Source organism: Girardinichthys multiradiatus, chromosome 14 (genome assembly GCF_021462225.1).
Source record: "Girardinichthys multiradiatus isolate DD_20200921_A chromosome 14, DD_fGirMul_XY1, whole genome shotgun sequence".
Classification (NCBI taxonomy): domain Eukaryota; kingdom Metazoa; phylum Chordata; class Actinopteri; order Cyprinodontiformes; family Goodeidae; genus Girardinichthys; species Girardinichthys multiradiatus.
In genome coordinates, this window is record NC_061807.1 from 13,311,441 (window position 1) to 13,324,974 (window position 13,534).

Below are 13,534 nucleotides of genomic sequence, written 5' to 3' on the forward strand. Positions count from 1 at the left end.
TTCAGTTGTTTAACAGAAACCTGAAGGTTCCTGAAGCTGCTGTAGGACAGATATCCTCACATCTTCATTAATTTGGTCTACAGAGGTTGTAAGGTGTGGTAAGGCTTCACAACCCACTTGCTGTTTCCACTGTTGCACTCAGTGGATTGTTTTGTGTCGAGGCTCTCTCGATTTGATCTGGTTCCTCTTTATTGTGACTAGTGATGTGTCCAGTGTGCTTTGAGGCGTGTGTCGAATAATTCAGGGAGATCTTTTAAGTTTGTATCGAGGTTTGTGTCGATGACGTATGTGGTGACGTTCAAGGCCTTGAGAGCGGGCCGTACCACGTGACTGATGTTTGCGAATGATTCAAAGTATGAGGGACGGTTCAATGCTGCTGATTCATCATCACATTTAGTTGTCTTGGGATCATATTGTGTGTGTTTGCATCTGTTGAGCGTCTTTTCTTTGCTTTGTAAACAGCAAGAAAGATGGAGGTATTGGAACTGCTGTTGCTTTTAGTGGTCCGTTTACAGACAGCTAGTTTTTTCATTTGAAACCAAAAATGAAAAGAAAAAAAAAACACACACCAGTATTTTCGTTTTTTGAACCAAAACGAGAAATCGGTTAATGAACCGTTATCCGATTTCAAATTTTTTGCACTAAGTAAAAATGGAAAAAATGAATGAAAAGTGGTCAACTTCAACTATTATAATTTGTTTCTGTGCTGCACAGTGGCACAGTTGGTAGCACTGTTGCCTTGCAGCAAGAAGGTCCTGGGTTCAATTCCCAGCCTGGGGTCTTTCTGCATGGAGTTTGCATGTTCTCCCCGTGCATGCGTGGGTTCTCACCAGGTACTCCGGCTTCCTCCCACAGTCCAAAGACATGACCTGTTAGGTTAATTGGTCACTCTAAATTGACCTTAGGTGTATGAATGAGTGTTTGTGTGTTGCCCTGCGATGGACTGGCGACCTGTCCAGGGTGAACCCTGCCTCTTGCCCTTAGACTGCTGACCCACTATGGAATAAGCGGTAGAAAATGACTGACTGACTGATAATTTGTTTCTCTCCCAAATACAACGTGTAGAAAACCATTCATGTACACAAATCCAAAACGACAGATTTGATTTTTACTCAAAGAAAACTACAGTGAGGAAAATAAGTATTTGGACACCCTGCGACTTTGCAAGCTCTCCTACTTAGAAATCATGAAGGGGTCTGAAATCTTCATCTTATCTATCTATCTATCTATCTATCTATCTATCTATCTATCTATCTATCTATCTATCTATCTATCTATCTATCTATCTTACACACATTTCTTTAACAAGATGTGTATTATTAAACAAATGTTAAATACCAACTGGTATAGAACTAGTATAACGTTTCAAGCTCTGCTTATATATATATATATATATATATATATATATATATATATATATATATATATATATATATATATCATATATTCTGCTCTCAAAGTTACCCTTTTATTTCCATAGAATAAAATAAAGCTCTCCATTTGATGAGTTGTAGATTTCTTATCCGTTTGTTTTGGCGGTCTCAATGACGTCATTTCCGGGGTCATGGCTACTCGTCTAATTAAAAAAAAAAAATCAAAAGTGAGCGCTTGTTATCTGTTTTCTTTTTCATTTTTGTTTAGTGCAAAAATTTGGTTTCAAACAAAAAAACAAGCTGCCTGAATGCACACAGAGTTTTATTGATCACCAGCTTCATCTATGTGTTGTGAGTGGGTTTTTCAGCAGTGCCCAGGTGGGAGTTTTTTGAGTGTAGGAGAAGTTTGTGTAAGACATGATGGGTCGGATCAACCTTTGTGGGAAGAATTTGTGAAAGCCGTGATTGGTTGTGGGAGGAGTTTGTGAACGACATTATTGGTCTGATTGATTATATTGGGTGGGGTTTGAAGAAACCATGATGGCCAGATTTAATTACTCTCTTCCCAGTGAACCGGAGCACACTCACCAACTTAGCCAATACGCTACACACTTTTTAAATTTCATTTGGATTTTATTAGGCCACTCTACACACTTTGACTCATTTGCCATTACACAGCATGGCAATAAGCAACAAGACTGTCAACAAACATAGTCAGAAGCACCAGCAGCTCACTGATTGCTTCTGCTCAGCAATTATTAGCCATTAAGTTAAATCGGGCTACCCAAAAATGTAGTTTACTGTTTAGGAACAGTTAGCATGAAGCTCTTCCAGCAGTTTCAGTCTATAAGATTTTATTCTGCTGTGGTCAACCTAGTTTTAGTAGCTTGGATATTGGATATTTGTTCTCTTCAAGTTCAGCTGCTTCTTTTTCCCATTTGAACCAACAAATGGCTGTAAAAAGGTGTTGTTTCTCTTTTAAAATAAAATCTAGCTGAGATAAATAGTTAGGCCCAAATTAATTTCTTTAATTCTACATAATGCGATCCTAGTTGCTGAAACCTTTTCCAATCATTTTGCTAAATTGACACATTGGTTGGACCATGTGTAAAATGAGGGGCCTTGATAAAATAAAATGAAACACTGGGTTATAAACGTTTTAGCACTTATGGAGAACAGTAATGCTAATTATAGGAAAAGGTTTGCTAATATCTCCAGTGAGGACTCAGTGACATTGTGAGAGAAGATTAGACTTTGTACTTTGTTTATACTGGTGCACAGCTCCTTAAGACCACATGCTGAAAACCTGTCTGAATGTACGGTGTTTATTCCTTTGATAAATTATACATCTACACCATTTTCAAATTTGGGTATTCTGAACCTATGGAAATAATGGTAACATAAATAATTGCTATGTGAATTTTCAGTAAAACGGTGGTGCAGTTGGTAGCACTGTTGCCTTGCAGCAAGAAGGTCCTGGGTTCAATTCCCGGCCTGGGGTCTTTCTGCATGGAGTTTGCATGTTCTCCCCGTGCATGCGTGGGTTCTCACCGGGTACTCCGGCTTCCTCCCACAGTCCAAAGACATGCCTGTTAGGTTAATTGGTCACTCTAAAATTGACCGTAGGTGTGTGAATGAGTGTGTGCATGGTTGTTTGTGTGTTGCCCTGCGATGGACTGGCAACCTGTCCAGGGTGTACCCTGCCTCTCGCCCATAGACTGCTGGAGATAGGCACCAGCTACCCCGTGACCCACTATGGAAGAAGTGGTAGAAAATGACTGACTGACTGACCTTTATTTTAGAGGAAGACAAATTATGTCAAGATATCTCTTCAGACTTTAGATACTGGAAATACTACATTTTCTTACTCTTCCTTGAATGTTACTACTAATAGTGCTGCAGCTTAAATGTGAAACTAAAAAATGTTTAAAGCTCTCCCACCTCCATACTGCTTTTAACTGACATAACCATGATACTGAGGCCTTAAGAAAAGCACAGAAAAAAAACTTTCAGCTTAACTGAAAACAAATAAAGGGGGGCGGACTGCCACCCATCCCAGGTTAGAATACCAAGGTAGCCCCAAATTATAAAGACTAAGAGATGGTTTTAGAGGACATGGTAAAAGAAGTTAAAAGAGGAGGTGACAATGTGGACAACATGGAAACTGTCCAACTGGACAACCCAGTGAACAATGACTAGAGTTGTTAAAGACGTAATCTGAGAGTAAAAGATTTTGTAGGCAAGCATTAGTGAGAAACAGGTGCTTTAAAAATCATTCTATGGTGTTATACTACCAACAATATCATGATAAAATGCAAAAGATTCATTTTACAGGGAAATATTTCCATATTTGGCTCAGATTGTGTGCATTCTTGATTTTTTCCTCTTTGAGAGAAGTTAAATTTCAGCTCTGTGAAACGACCTTGACAAAGAGATGTAGCTGCCTGAAAACAAAGATAAAACTTCTGCAAACAGCAGAAGCCTGTCTCTGCTGAAAGGTCTGAAAATAAATTGTAACTCTACCCTGCATGTGTCAAACTCAAGGTCCGCGGGCCAAAACCGGACCCCAGAAGTTTAGTGATTCTTTAGAAGTTGAGCTTTTAATATGGTGATTGTGTGCTTGAATGTTATTTTGTCAATCAATAAGCAGTTTTGTCTACATTCTGCCACAATCTGGCTTTTGAAAATGTTTTGAATCTTGCTCTTTATGTATTAAAAAAAAAGAAAAATTGGCTAAAGTCTGCAGACACAAAATGAACCTGGATTGAAGCTCTAACTAAGTTTATTTAATCTGAGATCTTCTCCAAATGCAACAGTATATGTCAGTCTACATGAGATACTAACAACTTCACCTACTGGCATAATATAAAGATCTGATTGAATATGTGAAACAAACAATGATGAAAGTTTTTCAACAGGTGATGCTCATCCAGGAGGAAGACAGTGTTCCTAGGAAATGCAGCTCATTCATTAACAATCAATTTTTCTCTTATAGGTGGAAGTTTTGCTGACTAATCATAGGCTGGATCTATGAAACATTATGAGCACAGACCAAATGACCAAGGTTCTGACTGACTTATGAACCTCACTGACCTGACAATGATAACATGACACCCAACAGATAACACCTTTAAGGTGGACCCCACTAAGACCACCTTATTGATTCTTGGTGAATAAAAAAAAAAAGAATTGAAGCGTTCAAAACAGACCTTGTGGAAACAAAAGGGGTTATGAGGAAACAATGTGCATTTTAAGAATAATAGAAGTCAAATTATGTTCAAATTTTTGCAAATAAAATGACTCTGACAGAAAAATAAGTAAGTAGTGTGTGAATGTGTGTGAATGGGAATGACTGATTTCATTGTAATGCATCTTTGAGGGACCTTAAAAGCGCTAATAAAGGTCTGATGTTCTGATGATCTTTGCCAAACTTATATCTTAATAAGGTTTCCAGAAGCTTTTTCGAAAAATCATTTAAAGATGGCAAAGGTTCTACCTGTATTGAAAATACTGATAACCATAAGAAAGTTCATAGATCCGTCTTCAATTTTTCACAATTCTTTTACAAACAGGGTATTTAAACTTTCATGTGGCCAAATGTCTGTGTTTGACTTTCTGTTCTTGTGAAATAAATGTCTGTTTCATGTTATGTAAAAATTAGAGTCCTCAACATTACCATAATAATATTAGGTCAGTTCTCTATGGTAAAACAAAAAGATTTTAACAGATGTTTAGACTTTTTCCAGTCAGGTTCAAAATGATTGAATTAGACTCAAACTTAACATAAGATGAAATTAACCTTAACAGAATTACTGGACTGGACTGAAATAGAGAAAACTTTAGTTAATTGAAACAAACTTTAGTTACTTGAACTAAATACAAAGCTGACTGAAACTGTATGTTGTATCTATAAAACTGGGTAAGATAAACTAAGATTATAAGATATAATATGCCCTTCATTTTTTGTGTTCATCAGTGAGTGAGTTTTTATTTTTTATTTTTAATAAGAACTAAACCAAGCATTATTTATAATAATAGCAACTACCAAAAATATTGATCTCATTTTTAAATGTAATAAGGACTTACTTTATAAAATATGGTAAAAAAGAATAATAAGAATTTGGAAAAACAGAGGCTTTAAACCTCTGCAGGAACAGCACTGACACTGTCAAAGGTAGATCCTAATACAGGAATCTGGAAGCTCACTCTGGCGTGGATAGTCAAAGTCCATCTAAGGACACATTTAGATGAGGCAGAGGGACAAATACAGGGCTTAGCTGAGAGCAAAGAGAGCAACATGCATCCTGCCCTATCTGCTGTCCCACCTGCACTGTGGTCCCAATCATCAACTGATGTAGGGCTTATAAAGGGGTTCCCACCATACAAGGTTAAACTAATATCTGAAAAAAGGCCATTAGTCCGCCAATACCCCTTAAAGCCAGAAGCTGAAGAAGATACTAAGCCAGTAATACAAGATATGTTGAAGTCAGGAATATTAAGAGAAGCACCTGACGCTACATGCAAGGCATATCACACTGACATCGCTATTATTATCACAGCCAAACATAACTCTAAAAAGATGTGCCCTTTAAATCCAAGTACTCTAATACCTACTGCAGAAGATGGAAAACCACATTCTTATAAAGCAAAAGTTGAAGAAGACACAAAACCCAGACAAGACATTTCTCAAACCCTTATACCAGATTCATGTGTTGTGTTTGTAGATGGCTCAGCATCTAAAGATGAATATGGAAAGAATAGAGTTGGTTATGCAATAACAACCATCGATAGGATAATAGAAGCTAAATCTCTACCCAATACATGCTCAGCCCAAACAGCAGAATTATATGCTGTAGTAAGAGCATGTGAATTACATGAGGGACAAATACTTACTATATACACAGACAGCCAATACGTTTTCGGATCAGTACATCACCATGCTAAGATTTGGCAAAATAGAGGTTTTAAAACATCATCAGGGACAGAACTAACTCATTTCAACCTATTAAAGAGAAAATGTCAGATCTGCTATTTATAGACACAGACGTGCTGAAAGACGCCCAACAGTCAGCAACCAAGACAGAAATAAAGGCCTGGCTAAAGAGAGGAGCACAGAAAAAAGATGACATCTATCAGATAGAAGATAAACCAATCCTCCCAAAAACATTTATACAACACAGCGGCTACAGTGACACATTGGGAAGACCCACGTGTCAAGGGGGGAATATGTCACATCTGGTAAAGCATTAATGCTACACTATAAATTTTTCTGACTATGCAAATCATTTTTGCAGATCATGCATAATTTGTTGCAAACACGGGGGAAGAAATATTGCCTAGTTGTAATAGATGAACCTAGTGACACATTTCTTCCCCACATATGGTATCCCACAGATTATAAGGTCAGATAATGGAACTCATTTTGTAAATAAATTTATAGAACTAAGTTCTAATGCATTAGGGTTTCAGTTAAAGATTAAGGAAAACAATGGAAGAAACAGGGAGGCCATGGCCCGAATGCCTATCCCTGGTTAAATTATGGATGAGAATAACTCCAAATCAAACTGGTCTTACTCCATTTGCCACCTACTGTACATCATTGTATGGCTCCACCCACTATATTCTGAGTCTGAGATCACGTGACACCAAGTTGCTGATATAAATTTGTATTCTCAAAGAAATAGTACATGGCAGACCGTTTTCTCTGCCCTCTGACATGAATGAAATAGAGAAAGCACAACAGGAACCTTCATTAGCTGAGTGGATGAATAAAATGTTGCAGACAAAAGAAGAACAAATGTCCAGTGGTCTGCCGATAATCTCTGCTCCTATCCCACAGAATGAGGCCTGGAGACCTGGTCCTGATTAAGACACTCCACCGGAAGGATTGGAGCACTCCTCGGTGGAAAGGGCCGTTTCAAATACTCCTAACAACGCCCACAGCTCTGAAAATAGCAGAGAGGCCTTCCTGGATCCATAAAAGCCACTGTAAGCCAGTTTTGCCGTTACAGGAGCCAAACCAACCGACGGGGTAGCAGAGGAAGTCCGGGTTCAAAGATGGCCCAGCGTCTCAAACCGGTGAAGAAAACAGCTGATCTGCGCCCAATTATAAAATGGCTCTCTGTAACATGTGGACAGGACTGATAAGCCTGAGCTTAATTCTGGTAGCAGGACTCTTTCTCTATCTAAAGCAGGATCCACAGGAGGTGATACCGAACCAGAAGAGATGGACATCAGACGGGACCCATCTCAGAACACTGACGGAAGAACATGACGCACATCCATTCCTACAGAATTTCTGGTATTGTTCATGGTGGCATATGCAACACTGAACCAGGTAGAAATGCACGAAAATGAAGGGGACGATTATGATGACATGTTGTAAATAAATCACATCAAAAGCCTGAGTGTACTCATACATTGTATTTCATAAAATAACCTTACAGCAGAAAATCGGAAGAAGTTGTTGCTTAAGTGAAATGAGAAAAAGTACAATGATGACATAAACAGGGCAGATTTTTTAATTCTTTTATTTTTATGATTTCAAGTATTATTCTTTTATTTTTATGATTTCAAGTATTATTCTTTTATGATTTCAAGTATCATTTTTTTATTTTTATGATTTCAAGTATTATTCTTTTATTTTTATGATTTCAAGTATTATTCTTTTATTTTTATGATTTCAAGTATCATTTTTTTATTTTTATGATTTCAAGTATTATTCTTTTATTTTTATGATTTCAAGTATTATTCTTTTATTTTTATGATTTCAAGTATTATTCTTTTATTTTTATGATTTCAAGTATTATTCTTTTATTTTTATGATTTCAAGTATTAATCAACATTTAACTTTTAATGGTCGCCGAGGGCGGCGGGGCCGTATGAGTATTTCCCACAAAATATAATCTGTTTACCGTCCGTGGGTTTTCGCTCATACAAAGTATTTTTCTTACTCGTTTTTATATTAAATGTTTTTACTTGTGATAAAAGGAGGGACTGTTGGATGGGTGCAAAAACTTGTTATCACTCATGTAAAAACCTTGTGTTGGAAGGCACCTGCACTATGCCTTCCTCCCTGTGTGTGTGAGATCATTGTTATCTCTGTGTGAACCAGCCTCCTTTCCGTCTCACACACATACACCCTGTCTGAACTGTCTGTTGAACTGTGCATATAAATAAAGAGATAGGGTGTCAAAACTTTGTAGTTTCACTGCAAAGTGGGCTACCCTTGCTGCAAGTAACTATGACTGTATCGTTCTTACCTCTGAGTTGACTAAATAATACCTAACAACTCCCCCCAGAGGAGCTGGAGGAGGTATCTGGGGAGAGGGAAATCTGGGCGTCTCTACTGAGTCTGCTGCCCCTGCGACCCAGTCCCGCATAAAGCAGAAGATGTCAAGTAGACAATTTTGTCTAATAAACTGAGTGCTCAGGTTTTATTTATTTTTCACAGTTGTACCTTGGGTCTGAGAAAGTTCAGCAAACTGATTGTTGATCTTTACTCAAATAAAATACATTTTCTTTCTTAATCCAGTTGATGACCAGACTCAGATAGATGAAGATTTTTAATTTCTTCTTCTTGTCATGTTTTGCATCAAGCTTCTGACCTCATGCAAGAAATCTCTCAGGAGACAACGATCAAAGTCTAAGGATGTAGGAGATGCAGATGATTGGTCCAGGAGGTTCTGGTGGATCACTGTGAGGAAAGAGCGAGAGATGAGCAAAGCGAATAAATGTAGAATACTGTGAGGAGAGCAATAAGGAGTTAATCTGTCAGGTAGATGATTTGGGACCAGGGGGAGTGAGCAGAGCGGTGTGGATCCCTGTGGTGGGCTGCGTTCCAATATAAAATAGATGGTGGAGTGTTGGAGGATGGAGAAGTTAGGCTGGAGGTTCAGAAGAAGAGAGGAGCTTTGATGTTGACGTTGTGGAGGAAAGGAGAGGTTCTGGTACGAGAAGGTTTGAACTGTGAACCCAGGTAGCATTACAGAGAGACTGATATGATTCTGGCCCGTCTGCCTGCTCTGCTTTCACTCATGCAATCAACTCATCTGCTTCACCTGTCTGCTGCTGCGCTGCTGTGCAATCACCATCATGCCACACACCTGTGGAGCTGCAGTTATATACAGCCCTCTGACAGGCAGACGGTGCCAGATTTTTGAAAACATTTGTGAGTAGTTATCCAGCGTTTCTTCCTGACTGATCTTGTTCTCTGACATTGCCTTGCCTCACAGATTTTACCTTCTTTCCTGCTCCTTGTCTGACGGATTGGTTTTCTGCCTCTGCCTAACCACTGGTTTATTCAGCCTGAGCCCGTCTGGCTCTCAAGTTCACCTGGAATTATTGTCAAGAGGACAATCGCAGCTCTCTGTGTTCCTGTCACAGCTTCAGCTGATTCCTCTGAGGATTTGGATCAGTCGGCAAACCGACTTCAGTCTGTTGGACGCTTCCTCATTCACTGTCTGGATCACTTCCTCTGGATTTTTATTCAGCCACTAACTAGTCTCTCTGTTCTCAGTGGTTCCTGGAAGCTGACTGCTGTTCTCCTGCTTTCTGATCCTGAGTTGGTGAATAAACCTTTTTACTTATCACTTTGTTTGGCTGCATTTGGGTTCTCTGTCTCTGGTCTTGATAGACAGATCCAGGGGAGACCTAAAAGTTATTGGATTTTATTTCATCCTAAATTATTATGTTTACATTTGGTAATTTGGCACAAGTGTTGCTTTATGAACAATTTCTTTATTTTCTGTCTGGCTAATTGTAATTTAGATTTTTCTTTCCCTTCATTCATGCTGTACCTGTAGGCTAACTTCTTCTTGTTATGTTTGCACTTTGTTCAACTTGTTGTGTTTTTGTTTTAATTTTTACAAATAGTTTGAAATAAAAATCCAGAGGAGAACTCAGCAGGTAACCTTAGGAGACGGCAGGGTTAGCATAAGGCAGCGAGTACAAAGAAAAACAACGAATAATTTCCCAGAGGGACAGAGGTACCACATGGGTCGACTCAGGCGTTGAACCGTCAGCCAGCTCTTCTTAAGTTCCAGCTGATTTCTGATCACCTCAGTCCTGCCCTCAAGGGAAAAGCTGTGAAGAATAACCTAAAAGTTACAAAAACTTCCCAGGGAATGTACATGAACTCTTTTCACTAAGTGAAACACATTATCTACAGGTCCTTCTCAAAATATTAGCATATTGTGATAAAGTTCATTATTTTCCATAATGTCATGATGAAAATTTAACATTCATATATTTTAGATTCATTGCACACTAACTGAAATATTTCAGGTCTTTTATTGTCTTAATACGGATGATTTTGGCATACAGCTCATGAAAACCCAAAATTCATATCTCACAAAATTAGCATAGTTCATCCGATCAATAAAAGAAAAGTGTTTTTAATACAAAAAACGTCAACCTTCAAATAATCATGTACAGTTATGCAATCAATACTTGGTCAGGAATCCTTTTGCAGAAATGACTGCTTCAATGCGGCGTGGCATGGAGGCAATCAGCCTGTGGCACTGCTGAGGTCTTATGGAGGCCCAGGATGCTTCGATAGCGGCCTTTAGCTCATCCAGAGTGTTGGGTCTTGAGTCTCTCAACGTTCTCTTCACAATATCCCACAGATTCTCTATGGGGTTCAGGTCAGGAGAGTTGGCAGGCCAATTGAGCACAGTGATACCATGGTCAGTAAACCATTTACCAGTGGTTTTGGCACTGTGAGCAGGTGCCAGGTCGTGCTGAAAAATGAAATCTTCATCTCCATAAAGCTTTTCAGCAGATGGAAGCATGAAGTGCTCCAAAATCTCCTGATAGCTAGCTGCATTGACCCTGCCCTTGATAAAACACAGTGGACCAACACCAGCAGCTGACACGGCACCCCAGACCATCACTGACTGTGGGTACTTGACACTGGACTTCTGGCATTTTGGCATTTCCTTCTCCCCAGTCTTCCTCCAGACTCTGGCACCTTGATTTCAGAATGACATGCAGAATTTGCTTTCATCCGAAAAAAGTACTTTGGACCACTGAGCAACAGTCCAGTGCTGCTTCTCTGTAGCCCAGGTCAGGCGCTTCTGCCGCTGTTTCTGGTTCAAAAGTGGCTTGACCTGGGGAATGCGGCACCTGTAGCCCATTTCCTGCACGGTGGCTCTGGATGTTTCTACTCCAGACTCAGTCCACTGCTTCCGCAGGTCCCCCAAGGTCTGGAATCGGCCCTTCTCCACAATCTTCCTCAGGGTCCGGTCACCTCTTCTCGTTGTGCAGCGTTTTCTGCCACACTTTTTCCTTCCCACAGACTTCCCACTGAGGTGCCTTGATACAGCACTCTGGGAACAGCCTATTCGTTCAGAAATGTCTTTCTGTGTCTTACCCTCTTGCTTGAGGGTGTCAATAGTGGCCTTCTGGACAGCAGTCAGGTCGGCAGTCTTACCCATGATTGGGGTTTTGAGTGATGAACCAGGCTGGGAGTTTTAAAGGCCTCAGGAATCGTTTGCAGGTGTTTAGAGTTAACTCGTTGATTCAGATGATTAGGTTCATAGCTCGTTTAGAGACCCTTTTAATGACATGCTAATTTTGTGAGATAGGAATTTTGGGTTTTCATGAGCTGTATGCCAAAATCATCTGTATTAAGACAATAAAAGACCTGAAATATTTCAGTTAGTGTGCAATGAATCTAAAATATATGAATGTTAAATTTTCATCATGACATTATGGAAAATAATGAACTTTATCACAACATGCTAATATTTTGAGAAGGACCTGTATACCTCTAGGGTCAAAGTGGAAGCCCAATCAGCGCCACGGTAAGCCACCACCACGTCTGAGTGTCTGCAGATGAAACATCCCTGCTATGGATATGAGCTTAAGTGTTTTTAAAAGCTGATTTTGTATTTCTAATAATGTTTTAATTAAATGAAGAACATGTTAAATGTAAGAAGTGTTTTATTTACCTGAAGTTGGAACCAGATTATTTCTATAAATCATATTTTATTCTTGAAGGTAGAACCTTTAAACTGAAGGAGGTTCTTACTTTTCTCCATGATTGTATCTGAAGAGGATCTTGTTTCCTTCTCTCTGTTGTTTCCTGCTGATGTTTTAAATCAGTTCTAAAGTTTTCTGGACTCAATCAGACACATTGATCTGTTCTGTTATTTTGTCTTAAAGCTGGATGAACTGATGCACTTTGTTACTGAGCATAAAGCACTTTATCTGCTTCAGTTGGTCTGTTTCTAATGTTCACGTGTCATTAATAAATCCATATTTATTCAGACATGTTGTCTGGACCTTTATTCACTGTTGAAATGTTTGACTGTGTTTCCAGAACTGATAGAAACTCTGGTAATACGAGCATTTTACTAAACTAATGATTTATTCAGTCAAATCTACTAAAACACACCAGAGACATAAAGTTTTATTTATTAATCAGGGAGATTTGAACAAAAAGTGTTCAAATGTTTCCTAAAATGATGTGAAATATGAAGTAGACTCCTCATCATCATGATCTTCATCAGTGAGAGCTGAAACAGTGTTAAAGGAGACCAACAGACCTTCACATCATTCACCTTGGACCAGTTCAGAGAGCTCAGTGATCAGATCTGTTCTCTCTCTGGTTTCTGGGTTTAACAGCAGACCTGAAATTAAAGGTGGAGGTCCAAACTTCATCAGTAGAAGGCTAACCAGAACTGAAGATGAGATGAAGGGTGTTGTGATGCCTGCTAACATAGGTGTCCATCAACCATCTCCATAAATAAACCAGTTTATTATTTATTCTTCTAATTTCCACAGTGTCCATAAAATACTTGCCTCTAGTTCAGGTTTTATCTCAGATAACTCCAGAAAGATCTAATATGCCGTCATACAACTTTATATGATGATTCATGTTCATATTCATTGATACACGGTCTAATACTGTTTACCTCCTAATCTCACCTGCATTAAATAGACAGTGGTGAGTAGCGTTACTGCGCCCTCTAGAGATAAAAAGACGCCATTGCAACAACATCATAATTGTCTCCAAATTGTGGAAACGGACCAGTTTTGGACCATATGTTTGCTATTATACCTCCCATTGTCGTCTGCTACTACTCCTCCCAGCATGCATTGCAGCAGTTGACTGCTGACGGTCTGTTATATTTTTCCCCTTTTGCCGACCGTCTTTG

At 39.0% G+C, this 13,534-nt stretch overlaps 1 protein-coding gene across 1 annotated transcript in view; it reads left to right on the forward strand.

Annotated features, from left to right (window-relative positions):
* Positions 1-13,534, forward strand: part of LOC124881044 — a 196,073-nt gene that overhangs the window by 166,771 nt on the left and 15,768 nt on the right. The window lies entirely within an intron of this gene.